General features: G+C 34.4%; 1 long non-coding RNA gene across 1 annotated transcript in view; it reads right to left on the bottom strand.

The window, feature by feature from the left end:
• LOC141375317 (uncharacterized) overlaps positions 1 to 14516 on the bottom strand; it is a 41148-nt gene extending 26632 nt beyond the window's left edge. Inside the window, exon 1 of the long non-coding RNA XR_015495414.1 lies at positions 14143 to 14516. This is a non-coding gene — a long non-coding RNA (uncharacterized LOC141375317). The remainder of the gene's footprint in view (positions 1 to 14142) is intronic.
• Positions 14517 to 16781: the final 2265 nt, after the last annotated feature.

Here is a 16781-nt window from a genome sequence, read left to right as displayed (position 1 = left end):
AAAGCAAACACTTGAACTCCACAACACTCGCCCTTTCAGAGTTCCTCGTGAAGGTCTGTTGATTATGAAGGGCATGAAAGGCACTTGACTCCATACCGCTGTTCGTGTAGCCACTCTGGAATTTGTTTGGCAGTATATGAGAGCGTCGACGGGGCCAATAATGCTTCCTTGCCTTCGCAATGCAAAGCAATCATTACACCAAATGAGTCCCACAAGTAATCATTACAGACACCTCAACAGCTAGCAATAGTGAATAACAGTGTATCGCAGACGCAAACCATCAGCACGGTAAAAGGTATGAGCAAGGTTAAAACGACTCATTATGCCGTATAGGTTCGTTCCATTGCTCAGGGTCAATGTATTAAGCTTCTTACAGTAGCATGATCCATTTTTACAAAGCCTAAGGATACCAATGATTTTGAAAATCCTTACAGTAGGAAATTGATGTGCTCCCGGGCCCGTCTTAGTGTTTCTGTCACACACTTGTGATGTATAACGTCTGAAGGAGAGATTAAATGCTCTGTCATAGAGAATACAATCGCGCACATGAATTATTGCAATTGCAGCAATGTCAGGAATCTTTAGACACCATAACCTGAAACGCTCGAGGGATTAGACTGTATCGACGGCTTCATTTTGATGGTTTAATTTCAGCCGGCGTGTGAGAATTCCCAAGGATTGAACACAATAGATGGCGCATCTGAAATGCAGTCTAGTCTACGAAAGTGGCAGATTAGTTGCCTCAGACTGACTTTTTGACCTTAGTGTCTGGGAATTGCGTCCTCCAATGGTAGTGGGAGGCAAAAGCATGCATTTCTGAAAATCAAAAATGGTTTAAATCAATGGAGGGCCGTGACTCCACCCCTGGAGCTCCACCCATCCTCGTCTGGTATTCTTGAACTTCAACGTGGCTCAGTCTAAGTCCAGACAAGGCTCTGTCTGGGACGGTGCCTATTAAATGGCTCTCGGGGGGCGTTTCTTCTCATGCGCAACCTATGTAGTGCTGTCATGCTGAAGCAAGACTCTGGGAACCCCAGGACGGCTCCCAGGGGCCCCACGTGCTCTTTGGTTCTCAGCGCCGCATGCAGAGATATGAATATGCATGCTTTAATGGAGTCTGGCTGGGTTGTGATTGTGCATTAGCTGTTCTGCTTTATGTCCTGTAAAGTTAGTATGTAGAGGCCCCGTTGACCATTCTCAGGACCCCAGTTTAGATGCAAGAGACTGTCTGGGGGCCCTCGTTGAGCAGGATATTGTCTGTTTTTACCTGAGAGGCTTAAGATAAATTAGGCGGCAAATTGGACCTATGGAAGCTTGTTTTTTTATGAAAGAAAACAACATATTTTAAAGTATTTGTAACTTTATTTTAATTTTTTTCTCTTTATTACATTTTTTTACATCAGTACAAATTATAACTTTTAAATATGTGCACTTTTTTTCCTTTTAAAGAAAAAGTTGTAATATCATGTGAATAATATATGTATAAAAGAACTAAAAATACTGAAAAAAAAGTGGGGGGAAGAGCACTAAAGGGGGGGATTTGAGGTGTTTCTACTAGGGTTCAATCACTGCTATCTTGTTAAAGTACTCAATGAATTATTTCCATATTACGTGGAAATTCTTAGTTTTGTTTTTAAGGGAAAGTCTGAGCTTCTCAAGTTGCAGGAAGAACATTCCATTTTTTATCAATATTGAGCAGCATGGAGTATCTTTTCATGTCCGACTCAGTAAAATCAATCCACGTGCCAAAGGGTTATAAATCTAAACACTGTATGTTGATTCTTAGATAATTCTGCATCATCACTGACACCAAATATAGCTAAAATAGACACAGGGTATTACTGGGAAATTATAGAAATTCTTTGGGAAAAACTGCAAGCTTGTAGATATTTAAAAAAAGGTACTCAGTAGATAAAATATCTGCTGTAATTGTTGAAATGTTGAAAAACAATTATCAACGACAAGATCATTAAAGGAGTGTATCCCTTTACTTGACTAGACCTGAAATAGAGAGTCAGTTTGAGAAGGGAGAAATGAATGATTCTCTGTCAGTGAGCTTAAGACAGAACATGTTTGCCACAAAGTGTTTTCTAACCTGTTTCCAAATTTTAAATAAATTATAAACCACAGGATTGTTTAATTGAGATGTGGGGAGAGCAATTAATGACTTTTTTTTAGTTCATGTCCAACATTTCTGATTGTGACTCTTTCAATTTTTCTCAGATTTGAAACAAGCAAAATGTAATTGTCACTTTTTAAACTTGTAACTCATCACAATTTTATTTTACCAATTTAGACTTTTGCGTTGCAATTTAGACTTTTTTCTCTCTTAATTCTCATGAGTTCTCATTTTGTAATAAAGATTTTGCAGTGATGACTCAGAAAACCACATTGAAAAATATTATTTATTGGATTTTGATACATTTTTTAGGGTAAGTTGTTGCTAACAATTTATATGGGTTGAATTTAAACTAAAACAATATAGTTAGTAATGTTCAACTTAATTTATTTGTTTAAATTTAGCCCATTGTTTACAATCACTTAGCATAAAAGAATGTAAGTAAATGCAATGCTTTTTTCAGTATATCTGGTTCCTCAAAAAACCTTTAGGTCAACAGTTCTTAAAAATATATTTCGTAGTGTAAAGGTTATTAAAAAAATCGACTGTACTTTAAACAACCTTTAATGGAATTAGGAGTTTCATGGATATTGAATGTTCCCCATGGAACCACTGATGTCAAAAAATAAATATTACTTTTAAGAGTGTCGAATGAATTTGTGCATTATAATTTATATAATTTATAGTAGAAAAAGTTTCTTTAGTTTAAAATCTAAGAAATTTAAGTACTTTATTTAAAGGATCTTTTGGAAGAAACTAAAATTCTTCAATGGTATCACTGTGAAAACCACAGGTTCTTCTGATCTATTTAAAAAAAAATGTAATGTAGTGCAAGTTAAAATTAATTTGATTTTCTCTACTTTTTAAATTGATAACAGCAACGCAACTGGCTAAAACCTCAAATATGGCATTCTAAATGTAATATACAGTGCTCAGCAAAACTCTGTACACCCAATTTTGAAAATAAATATTTTTATCCATTTCTCAGTGAAACAGATTTATTAAACAGATATATTTATGAAAATAACATTTTAGTCACCATATTTAGTCAACATATTAGTCAACATATTTAGAAATTTAAATACAATAAAATTCAAGCTAAATATTGCAAAAACAATTATAACCTACACATTTTTTTGCTTCTCTTGAATTTTCCTCTTTTTTAAACTTGTATTTAATATTTTTTATAACATAAATGTGGGTGTACTAGTTTTTGGATCGCTATTATAAGTTATCTTGTTAGATAAACTCCAGATTTGGCTTCAGTACTGACTAATCTAATGTATATGCACAAATGTAATATTGTATAGCTTTCTATTAAAAATATGAATTTAAAAGACATTTATGAGGGGTGTACTTACTGTACATATGCTGAGCACTGTATAATAGGACAAATTGAATTATATGTATGAATCTCATTATCTTTAACATCCAAACCTTACATTCCACAAAAGCTTCTTCAAAATGGAAATAAGAAAATAAAATATTCTTTTGAGAACTGTTTACAAATAGAATAGCTCTTTCAGGGTTTCTGCAGGTTTCACCAAGTTAAATTTAGGAATTTAAGACATTTTTAAGACTGTTTAGAATGAAATTTATATTAGACTAGGCTTGTCACATAATCAATATATCAACTTATGGACATGACCTCAATAATTTTTGGTGAAGCAATCTATATCACCCATACAAACCAATTATAGCAACATTGTGCTAGCTGCAACATCTCTATCTCTATTGGAGGTGTCAGTGTAAGTATGGTTTAAAAAAAACACTAAAATATTCACTATAAATTACAATAGTATATTTTTATGTGGGTGTCTGGCAGCTGAAAATAGATCAGCAGATATCACAGCCTTTGTTACTTTGTACCTTGCACTTTTTTGTAAACATTTATCATTATTTGTTTAGGTTATGCGCTTTCACATTCTGATTTCAATGCCTGATTATTAAACTGTTAAAATGACTATAATTAAGTGAAACATTCTTAAAGAGAACAATAGGATGTGTTCTTTGGAAGAGTGTACTATTTTGATGCTATTATATTGTCATTCTGGCATTATAATGAATGGCATAAAATTGTCTTACAATGACAATGACATAATTTATTGCAATATATTTTGGTTCAATATCCGCTTGTTAAGTGTGATGTCACGCGAAGCGGCTTTCGGGTTCAAGCAATCTATTCAATATGTATGGGGAAACTCATGAAATGGTAAAAATAAACGTTTACAAAGAGATTTAATACTTTCGAAAATCACAATTGCAATTTATACGTCCATGCCTAATATCCGATGGCCAGAAAGTAATTCATTTTTTTATAAATTGTTAAAATTTTGGTATTTGTGATGCAGCAGCCCAGAGATTGTTGTGTACACTATGACTTTATATAAAAATTTACTTTAATGTGTGATATGAATTAAAAGTGATCATAAACAAATAATTTCTCAACTCAAATGAGTGGCGGCTTGGACCCGGAAACAATATTACATACGTCACCAACACGTCACCACTTAACAAGCGGATATCTTACAACAAAAAATAAATATCGTGACAGGCTTATATTAGACTCATAAAGAGCTAAAGGATTTTTTAAATGGCCATGATAGAAAATATTTTTAATTTTCCCTGTCCAAAAATGCTTAATTTAATGTATTTAATAATACAATAATAAATTAGTTGAAAAAAAATATGTCAGATATTTCTTAGCAAAATATTTCTAATATAGTGTAAAAACAAGCAAGCTCTTTGTCTTCATGCACCTAAAATAAATGGTAAAATACGAACAAATATTTTAAAGTTTTAAAAACTTTAATAAACTAAATCTTTGCACAGCAATCTTTCCAGGTTGGTGTCCTTAGCAGTAAATTCATGGAGCACTTTTAAACAAATGTTATTGCAAGGACAATAATTAAAACATTATGATAAATAGAAGTAAAAATTACCTTTTAAATAAAAAGTTTCAAGTTTTATTGAGATTAATGATTATATGGGTTTTGGCCAGATTGGGTAGCAAAGCATGAACAAAGGAAAGACCTGTTTAAAAAAAAGATTCAAGACCTACAACAAAACATTATTTCAAATTTAGGACATTTTAAGTCGCAGGACAATTACAGGGTCATTTGGTGATTTTCAAAAGTCAAATAAATTTGATTAAACTATTAGAATATTATTATTACTATTTAGACATATTTTAACCATAACCCAAAGAAGATAGAAATAGTAGATTTTAATATTAAAAAACAACATGCAAATGAAAAACTATCAGCCTTTCAATTATTTTTTTTCACAGGAATGGTGCGTTTACATTAGATTAACAACACAGCAATAACAGCAGCAGCAGCAGATTGATTTTACAGCACCAGGTTAAACTTTCGGACCCCTTACCGGCAATCAAATACATAAAAAAATAAAAAATAAATACAGGCCACAACTGAACATTGAGAATGATCTCTGATTGGCAGTCTCTAAAATTAAACTAATAATAGATGTGCTGAAAACATTGTTTCCACCACTCTTATTAGGTGAAGTTTATATTAAATAAACAAATTAATGAATGGCTATAAAAATGAAATGGTTGTTAGACTGTTGCACTTTTTTGTGTTGCCAATATGCTCGGGTTTATATTGTATGTGCAAGAATTGTATATTTATAACCACCTCCAAAAAACTTGGGGGTCGTGAGTTACTGGCATTGTAAATTTAGGGATCGTGGGCTGTAGAGTTTGGGAACCCCTGATTTACAGGTCCATATCACAAACAGTTTTAAAATATGTTTTTTAGGAGGCCTTTTGCCCAAGTAATAATAAAAGGAATCCTCCTCTGTATAGACATACAGTGGAAATCAGCCAGAGAGCAATCAGGGAAATCTGCCCTGCCCATATTCAACCCACTGCATTCAAAGCGATTTTTTCCACGGTACCACCCAGTAAGTCTGGGGTCCCTCCATAAGGAATCAGGTCCCACATGAGGTGTGCGAACCGACCTGTCATTCAGCAGCCATCAGGAGAAAGAGATGTTTCAGCCGAGACAACAATGCTGCCAGACGGCATAGCGTTCACTCCTCCACTTTCTGCCCTGCCTAGCAACCGCTGTCCACTGACAGAGAGGCTTCATCCCCAGCAACAAGAGCGCAAAGATGGAGAGGCCTTCCACCTTAGCAACTGAGAAGGGCGACTGAAAAGACGTCCCTCTCCCCCCGTCGCCCACCTCCTTTTCTGGTGTAAAGTTCATCTGATGGCTCTGAAAAGCAGGCCCTCCCCCTCGCAGACACTTGTCAGATGGAGAAAAGAAAGGGGCAGATACTTGGTGGATAAGATCATGACTAATCTGTTGTTTTTTGCTTCCAAGATCCGACGGGGCCTCTGAAAAAAACACACAAGGACCGCTGGCAGCAGCGCATACAGATGACGCTCGGCCTCTGCCCTAGACCAGGGGGTGGGAAGGAGGATACAAGGGGTTAGCGAAACTTTATTTGGGCGGGAAACAACTTTCTGGCGGGACACAGCTTTTATTTTTTTGCTTGTTTTCTTTGTTTTGCATATATGTTCAATCCGAATATTAAAATCTGAGAAGAAAATATTGTGATTTTTTTTATTTTTAGCTATTGTGATAACTAAAATAATATTTTTTCATTTATTTTTGTGCATCTCAGCTTTGCTAATACTGGAATAAATTACATTAAAAAATAATAAAATAGAAACAGTGCTGTTTTGCACTGTTGAAAATCTTTTTGAATGAAGAACTACTTTCCTCCATCATTCATTTACATCTGCAGCTGACGTCAGAACAGCAGAAATCGTTGCTCATTCACTAACTAGCTCACTTTAGAGCTAGTGTTAGAATGATTCTCTAGCGTAATGTCTAAAGTGATGAGAAAAATAGGTAATTTTACTGACATTTTAAGATTATAAGGCTGAATGGCATGAAATGCCATCAGTCTACAGAGATTTCCCAGTATTTCTCTGTTGCAGTCGGGAGATCACAATAATTAACCTGAAAATGTCAAAGCAAACACTACCAGATTACTGTTGTGTTTGCACTAAGGAAAAATGCTAAACACATGCAGGCATTTCTTCTTTCTTTCCGTTTACTTAACTAGTCTGCAGTAACAAAAACAGGAGACTCATTAGAAACAAACCAAAAAGTAACTCAGGGTTACACAAAGAGTGGCCAACATAAAATACATACATTCATGATATGCAAGTGCCATCTCACACTCAACACACTACAATTATATGGTATAAACACAGCGCAGCAACATACAAAAGACAGAGATCGACTTAGAATTTAATTTACCAGTTTTATAATGATTTGATCAACTGTATAGTTTAAAATTACAAGTTTCAGTTTTTCTCCTTTAAGGGCTTATTATGCTGTCTCTGTCGCCATCTAGTGTATGGACAATGTCAACAGTCTTTGCTCATGCTGATGGATGCCGACGCGCTGTATCTCCGAAATTATAAATATTTAAAATAGACACTATCCTTGTAAATAAACTGCATTGTTGAAATCTCAACAACTATTCTCACCTAAAAAGCACATTTTGTTCAACAGCTGCAATGTTTGTCAAACTGTAGTGAGTTTATTGATCTGCTGTCACTCTATGTGGGTGGAGTAATACACAAGATTAAAGAGGTTGTATAGAGTTCTGATATTGCAGGATATCACATGGCTATTCGCCAATCACATCTAATAACTGAACAGAATGTATAAATATATATACATACCTTTAATTTTTCTGAAAGATTGATGATATATGGTAATGAAAATTTTAACACCTTTCATCACATGAAAGTTGCCCTAAAACTTTTGAATTATTAAACATTAAAGAATCTTATCTTAGGAAAATTGGAAATTTGATCAAACTTTTTTGATGATCTTCCACATAAATATCTTTTAAAATATGTTAGAATTAGTTGATATGATATGATATAAGAGGCGTCATGGTGGCGCAGTGGGTAGAACAATTGTCTCACAGCAAAAAGGTCGCTGGTTCGAGCCTTGGCTGAGTCAGTTTGGAATTTCTGTGTGGAATTTAAATTTAGTTATTTATTAATTTCAAAACACATCTGCACTTTCTTCAGAATCAAAATAATGAAGAATAAAAAAGTATAGCTTTTTTAGTTAGCATTTACTATTGTAGTTTTAGTTTTTGGTTTTAATTTAAAATGTTCTGTTTTCTTCAATTTTGAAGTTTTAACATTTGATCTTTTTTACTTTATTTTTTATTTAGCAAATTCACTTGTAAAATTTTAATACATTTATTTATATGACTTTATTACTTTTTTGTTATTTTCTACAAATTAAAATAAAACACTTGCAGCAAAGAGCATATTTGTATTTGAAAAGACAACTATATTGCTTGACAATATTAGCAGGTCTGGCATTATGTCCCAGGACAGAATCCTAAGGTCGGAGTTAATTGAGCCCAGGGGTCCCGCCTGGTCAATAAGCATATAAGGGGGTAAAAGATCAGATAGGTCTCGAGAGCCGCCACTTGTAAAAGGAGGAAAAAGAGGAGATGGGGTGGAAGGGGGGATTCTTCCAAAATGAAGATAGGCAGTTGGGTAAAATCAGTCTATTTATTGTAGGCTTGGATTAATCTGATTGTATATCTGCAACTCTTGTCAGTTACAGATAAGAGGCCAGCCGCGATCAGTCATATCACATGCTCTCCTGACAATTAGTTTGTTAAACTTCACTTCTTTTTGACCAAACACAACAGTTTTTGTATTTAAATTCTATTCTATATATATGATATGCAGCCATGACGCAAGGCTGCGAGTGTGATATTGCGTTTATACAACAGTTCAACAGCATAATTGTATATATAAAAATAAAATCAAACACGGAGAGTCTAAATGTCCTTTTGTAATAGGAACTACTTTCTTCCGCCATTCATTCACATCTGCAACTGATGTCAGAACAGCAGAAGCTGTTACTAATTCACCAACGTCACTTTACAGATAGCATTTGAATAATTCTCTAGCGCAAAACAGGTTTAAGATTACATTTTAAGATTCTAGGCAAAACGTGACATGAGATGTCATGTAATATGCAATGAGATATCTCCCTGCAGTATTAAAGTCTAAAGTATTTCTCTGTTGAAATCGGATTAATCACAATAATTACCCCCCAAAATAACAGCACAATCACTACCAGATTGTTGTTGTGTTTACAATAAGGAAAAACGGTGAACACATGCGGGCATTTCTTCTTTCTGCCAACACAACACAGATTCCAGATTTGCGAGTCCTATTTCACACTCAATAAACTACAATTATATGGTATAAATACAGCACTACAACATACAAAAGAGAGAGATAACACTTACCGGTATAATAATGATTTGATCCGCTTTAGATGGAAATTACGCTGTTCAATCGTCTAAAAGCTTATTATGAGGTCTCTGTCGCCATCTTGTGGATAGACAACAGCTGATGGCCGCAGACACTGTCTCTCAGAAATGATAAATATTTTAAAATAGGCACTGTCCTTATAAATAAACTGCATAGCTGCAATCTAAACAAATACATTCTCGACTAAAAAATAGAAACTTTACATAAGAAACTTGTAATAATGCATCTAATGACTATACGTTTGTAAATATTTTATATTTTTTTATAAAATTATTATTTTTTTCGCAAGCAATAAAAAAAAATGTTTCAATTCTTTGTCATTTTAAATATTTCAGTTTAAGTAAATCCATTAGTGAAGATTTTTAGTAAATTAATTTATTTGTATAATATTGCTCAATTTGAGTTATTTTACTTTGAATGAAAATACCTTCAATAGAAAACTAGTTACATATGAAATAAAAAACTGCTTGATGTGAACAGGCCTCGACTGTGCTTCTCTTCATTAACACGTTCATCTCACCTTACAATTGGCCAGTCCTCTTTTTCCCAGCTCTCCCATCAGCTGTGCGTCGCTCAATATGGAGTAAGGATGTAATCAATAGACGAACACATCTGCCGTGTTTAAGCAGAGGAAAAAGCCTTTCCCGTTCTCTGTGCTCATCCCGCCCCCAGAGTGACAAGCCTTCTAAATGAGGATCTTAAGCCGTGTCAGCGACTAGAATTACAACTAATTATCAGGTAGAGCCGATGATTATGGTCAGCTCCTTTAAGCCAATGCTCAGGGCCAAAAAGGGGACTAATTGGTCGGAATAAACCGATTGGCTCCTTTGATCGATTCCTGTGTTGAGTGACACAGACAGGGACAGATTATTTTCCCTCAGTAGACATGGAAAAAGGCTTGCTATACCTGACCAAGAAGAAAAGCAAAAGAAAGCCCTAAAGAAGGTGTATTTACAAGGCAAGCTGTCAAACAAAAGGAAACACCTCTCTCTCTGTTCTACCATCTGCTGCTGTTTAACAGGGGTTTAAGCTGATGTGAAATGTAGTCATTGAAGGCATTATTGCAAGTTTCTTATGTAAAGTTTCTATTTGGTTGACATGTTGACTGGAGAACATGATATTTTCTGGGTCAAATTGAGCAGAGTTTTGTTTATAAAGTATATAGTAACTTTTTTTTATACAGTACCAAGGTGATACTACGCTAACGTTAAGGGATTCATCTGGTATATTCATATATATTTGGAGTGCTGGACAATAATAAAAATCATATAAAATAAAAATATAAAATTATTGGGTTTGATCAAATTCTGGATTTATTCAGACAAAAATACAACAGAAAATTGTAAAAGCCATTTAAGTTACTCGTAAAGAAAATAAAATCAAAGTGCATCAGTTTATAGCAAAATAACTAGAGTTGAATAATATTATACTAATAAATTAATTTGTTTAAAATCTTTACTAAAGGATTTGATTTTAAAAAAAGGAAAAACTAAAACATGTGAAATGACAAAAATGATTTAAAAAATATTAAAATTACTAGTAAAGAAAATAAAAACTAAAATCAAATACATTGTATTGCATTTCATTCATAGTACATTGAATGAAAGTTCTCCAAAGGTGGCTCAGTAAACTTAAACATGTCTATGTAATAAAAAAATGACAGCATGTCAACCAATAAAGACGGAAATTTTTCTAAAGAGGTGGAAATTATATTGCAACATATTTAAATATCTACATTTAAAGGTTAATTAACCTATCATCAATGTAATCTGAGGTAATTTCAATGTAAAACAAACGTAACTTGATGTACAAATGTATCTCTTGAAAAGTTTTTATGATGGCAGTACTTTTATTTATTTATTTTTTATTATTTTTCTTATTTTATTTTTACCATCAACTTTATGAATCACCAAAGACTTAAGATTTAATGTTCTACTTTAATGTTCCAACCCACCTACATCTTGTATGGCCTGAGGATGAGTAAATCAACAGTAAATCTTTCTTTATTATGTGAATCTTTTTAAGGAAATCCACACTCAACCCATTATTATTCAACCTAATCTCAAAAATAAAAAGCTAAACCTCTTTTTTGCAGCATAATCCCAAAAAGTTTTTTTTCACCAATCAAGAACAGAGGGTGACAGAAAAGCCAAATAATCAGTTTTCAAAAGAACTGCCATTACATGGACTCGCGCTCCATCCCTCCCACCTCCTTTCACGCGTTTCCCAATGCAGGTGGATCCTCTAATTAGAAGAACGTTTTATTTTGAGCAGCTCGTGCTCCATCTTTATTGTCCCACCACCATCAGTTTCAATCCCGACTCGTTCCCTCTTGTGTCCGAATCAAAGAGCCGGACTGGCGTAAATGAACCACTATATTTATTGTCCATGGGGTCATATTCTCCCAGACCTGACCCCTTGACCCATGCGAACGGATTCATGTCGCACTGAGAAAGCCTGATTGAGTTTTAACGAGGCGTAATGCGCTCGCTAGTAGAAATCCATGAATACGTATAAAGGAACGGCCCGACATGAGAAGCAGTTTGGGAAAACCAACATATGAGAGAAGGAAGGTCCTCTAACAAGGGAACAAAATAATGAAGATTAGCATGACAAGCAGGGCCAGGTTTTGAAGGCTCATGATGCCACAGACTTGCCTCTACACTTAAGAGAAGCTGAACTATGAATGTCTGATTTGCATTCACACGCTTTTTAATGCAACAAGAGAAATGGAGGAGAATAATGCAGAATTTCACATCAGTAATAGTGCAACAGTTGGTGAATGAAAGGTAAAAATTGATTAGCAGATTATAGAGCAACTGAAATGGAAAACTATATTAGAGAGGCAATTATGTATTTATTAGTGAGCTATGTAAAAGTTCAGAAAGAAAGATGGATGAATGGATGTATATACACACAATCAGTGTAGGGGGTAACGCATTACAAGTAACTCAAATTACGCAATGATTTTACTTTCTTCGTAATGAGTAAAGCAATGCACTACTTTGAAAAATTAGGTAATAATATTTAAGTTACTTTTTAGTTTAGTTACTTTGCTTTAAAAAAATGCTGTATTTAAATGAACGTAGTCACGTTAAATCCTGCACACATTGTAGGAACAGACAGAAGTCAAGATGGAATTATTCTCATTATTTCGAACACATTGGAGAAAAGGTAAAGAAGATTGATTATCTGATGAACAGTGATTTTACTTTTTAATAAGGCAAAAAGTACAAAAGTACAAACACGTTGCTTTAAACTTTCATAATCTGTATACAGCATGTAAAGCTCTATAGGGTCAGGAATTTCTCAGAAGATAACATACATGTTTTCTTTGGGTTTTTTTATGGTAAATGAAGGTTAAACAGTGTGGTGTTCATTGCAGAGTTCCTCTATTAAAAAGAAAAAGAAGAAGAAGAAAAAGAAGAAAAAAAACCCTACAAGTTCTGAAAGAGATCAAGCCTCAGCCAGGTCAAAAAAAAGTAACATAAAAGTAACTAAGAGTAACGTAGCAGATTACTTACCATAAAAATAGGGCTGGGCGATACGGCAAAAATTATTTTCCATACTGAATGATAACAATATATATTTATATATGTTGGTAATGCTTACAGATTTAAAAGAGTCCCTCAACAATGACTCAAGCGTCAAAAATTAGAGGGTCCATTAAATGCCATAACATATATTTTGCTGATAAATTTTTGGTGGCCGATAATTCGATACATCTCGAATCTCTACATTGCAGTGGCTGAAAATTCAATATCAACACACTTTTAGATTCCCAATATTGCACATATCTGCTTAGATCAATGTAAAGTAAAACAAAAAAGTCCAGACCTTATCATTGTTATAAATTTTATCACGTTTCAATATTATATAATTTATCTGCCCAGCCCAAAAGAAGAAGAAAAAAAAGGAAAAAATATATATGAGCTACTATATATATATATATATATATATATATATATATATATATATATATATATATATATATATATATATATATATATATTAGATCACCTGTTTATTTTTTCCCCAAATTTTTGTTTAACAGAGAGCAGATTTGTTTTAACACATTTCTAAACATATTAGTTTTAATAACTCATTTCTATTTTATCTTTGCCATGATGACAGTGAATAATATTTTACTAGATATTTTTCAAGACACTTCTATACAGGCTTAAAGTGACATTTAAAGACTTAACTAGGTTAATTTGGTTAACTAGGCAGGTTAGGGTAATTAGGCAAGTTATTGTGTAACTGTGGTTTGTTCTGTAGACTATTGAAAAAAATATATAGCTTAAAGGGGCTAATAATTTTGACCTTAAAATGGTGTTAAATAAACTGCTTTTATTCTAGCCGAAATAAAACAAATATGACTTTTTCCAGAAGAAAAAATATTATCAGACATACTGTGAAAATGTCCTTGCTCTGTTAAACATCATTTAGGAAATATATATTTTAAAAAAATAAATTCAAAGGTGGGCTAATAATTCTGACTTTAATTGTACACACACACACAAACACATACAAGTACACATACATGTTTACAAAATAAATATCTTAGTTTTGTGGATTAGAGCTGTTTTGGGGGGTTATACAATCAGAAATCTGGCAACCAAAATGACCACAAAATAAAATAAAAATATTAAATGTTATTTCTTACCTCGACAGTCGTGAAGCTCACAGCTGTTTTATGCCACACGACTCCAACAAAATGAGTGGTTCAACTTCTTGCAACAGTGCGCACAGATCGAAATCTGATTAACTCATAGAACACGAATTCATAGACGATGTCGTTCGTATGAAAATGTGAGTTTTCTTTTGGTGAGGGTAATCAAATCATAGTAAACTGTAGGCCTACGAATAAGATCGTACAGTGTATCAAAAACTGATAAAAGTTACCAATTGGCGTGAGCATGCGTTGTAAATGCCGGTTAAAAATTTTCAGAAGGCGCGACGCCATGTCACTGTCACGTGTGGCATCATCAAAGTACCGCGATGTTGATTTAGCCGGTTGTTGCTAGAAGGGATACAGCTGCGGCCGGAAGTAACCGAAAAGTATGTATATGATTCAATAAATTACCCAATAGTTGTATTTTATTACCGTCTGCTTCTAAAACCAACCCTCACAATAATGTAAAAACAGCAATTTTGTGTATTATTCATATGAATAAACAGCAATTTTGTGTTTTAGCCTATTTATACTAATAATTAAATTAGACCCATTAAATTGCATTTTTTACAACCTTGCCTAATCCCAACCTTCACAGTAACACAAAAATAGTAAGTAGTATTATTGTCCAGTGTCCCAAAATTTATGCTATTTTGGTGTGAGTGTGTGTGTGTGTGTGTGTGTGTGTGTGTGTGTGTGTGTGTGTGTGTGTGTGTGTGTGTGTGTGTGTGTGTGTGTGTGTGTGTGTGTGTGTGTGTGTGTGTGTGTGTGTGTGTGTGTGTGTGTGTGTGTGTCCGGCTGCACAGTGGCGCAGTGGGTATACGTTCGCCTCACAGCATAGTTCGCTGGTTCAAGCCTCGGCTGGGTCAGTTGGCATTTCTGTGTGGAGTTTGCATGTTCTTTCCATGTTCACGTGGGTTTCCTCCAGGTGCTTCGGTTCCCCCACAGTCTATAGGTGAATTGGATAGGCTAAACTATGTAGTGTATGTGTGTGAATGAGAGTGTATGGATGCTTCCCAGTGATGTGTTGCAGCTGGAAGGGCATCCGCTGCGTAAAACATATGATGGATAAGTTAGCAGTTCATCTCGCTGTGGTGACCCCAGATTATCAAAGAGACTAAGCTGTAAAGAAAATAAATGAACGAATGGTGTGTGTGTTCATAGCTGTATCCCTTCTAAATATTTACCAGGATTCATCACCAATGATCATGTGTTATGCGTTTATACAACAACTTTAGAACTACTAATGGGGTATATACACAGCTAGTGTTTTTCAGGATAAACTTCTGGTGAAAGCTTAATATGGTCCCTTTTACAGCATCAATGTTGTAATGTAGGCCTAAAATACAATCAGTTAAATAATCAGCATTTATTCGTTCAAGAATAAAACTAGATGACAGAGTTTAAAATTCAGTTCTGTGGCATTGTTTACATTTTTCTCTCCAATGTGGCAGACTGGTGTACTGTAAATAACAGTACATTGTTGATCTTTTTTAATCTTTTCGGCTTAGCCCCTTTATAAATCAGGGGTCACCACAGCGGAATGAACCTTCAACTTATCTAGCACATATTTTACGCAGCAGATGCCCTTCCAGCCTCAACCCAACACTGGGAAACACCCATAACACAATTTTACCTAATACACTACAGCCAATTTAACTTATTTATTTCACCTATCCTGCATGTATTTGGATTGTGGGGGCAACCGGAGCACCTGTAGGAAACCCAAGCAAACAGGGAGAACATGCAAGCTCCACACAAAAATGTCAACTGACCCAGCCGAGGCTCGAACCAGCGACTTTCTTGCAGTGAGGTGATTGTGCTACCCACTGCACCACCATGACACCCGATCTTTTGCTTTTTCATATATATTTTATCTGGGTTATAGTTGTTGTTTTTTTTAATTTTGTTTACAAAATAACTTAAATGTAAAAACCTAATTCTCACATCTATGAAAAAGGCGAAAAATGCTGAGTATGAATCCTTGCAGTGACATGTTGCAATCCTGGATTAACATCTATGTTGATCCTGGAACATCTTTTTTGTTCGAAAATATAATCCATACCTATTCCCTACCCCTAAACCCAACCATAACTGTGAATTATTCTAAATATCAGAGGGGAACAATACATCACCTTGGAATTAAAAGGTTCTATCTGTGTTATGAATTATCTGGAGATAATGAGCTTTAAAGTTTTTTCATTTAATTTTATTTAATTTGCACATAATGTAAATAGGTTGTCATTTAATAAGAATATGTCAATAACTCAATTTTGACAAAAATATCAGATAGAACCTTATAAATCTAAGGTGACGAATAGTTGGAAAACAATCATGTGGAGATGCATAAACCTAACCATAAGCTAAAGATAACATAAACTGTTCTGATTGGCTTATTAGAATGTTCTTCCAGGATCAACATAGAAGTTAATCTAGGAACATGTCCTACTTGGTAAAATCAGGTTGCTGATAGTGTCTGTATTTGTCTTGTTGTCAGGGCCGGAGCATGATGATCACGCCACCCTCAACCCGAAAGTGAAAACGGAAGTGACCGGTTCAGGAAGTGAAGGGGTTGGCAGTGTCTTCTGGGTCGTCTCAATGGATGTGTCAGCCCTGCTTGCAGTCCATCA

The sequence above is a fragment of the Danio rerio genome, chromosome 7 (genome assembly GCF_052040795.2).
Source record: "Danio rerio strain M-AB ecotype USA chromosome 7, GRCz13ab, whole genome shotgun sequence".
Classification (NCBI taxonomy): Eukaryota; Metazoa; Chordata; class Actinopteri; order Cypriniformes; family Danionidae; genus Danio; species Danio rerio.
Note: the sequence above shows the minus strand (reverse complement) of the source record. Positions and strands in the feature narration are given on the sequence as shown.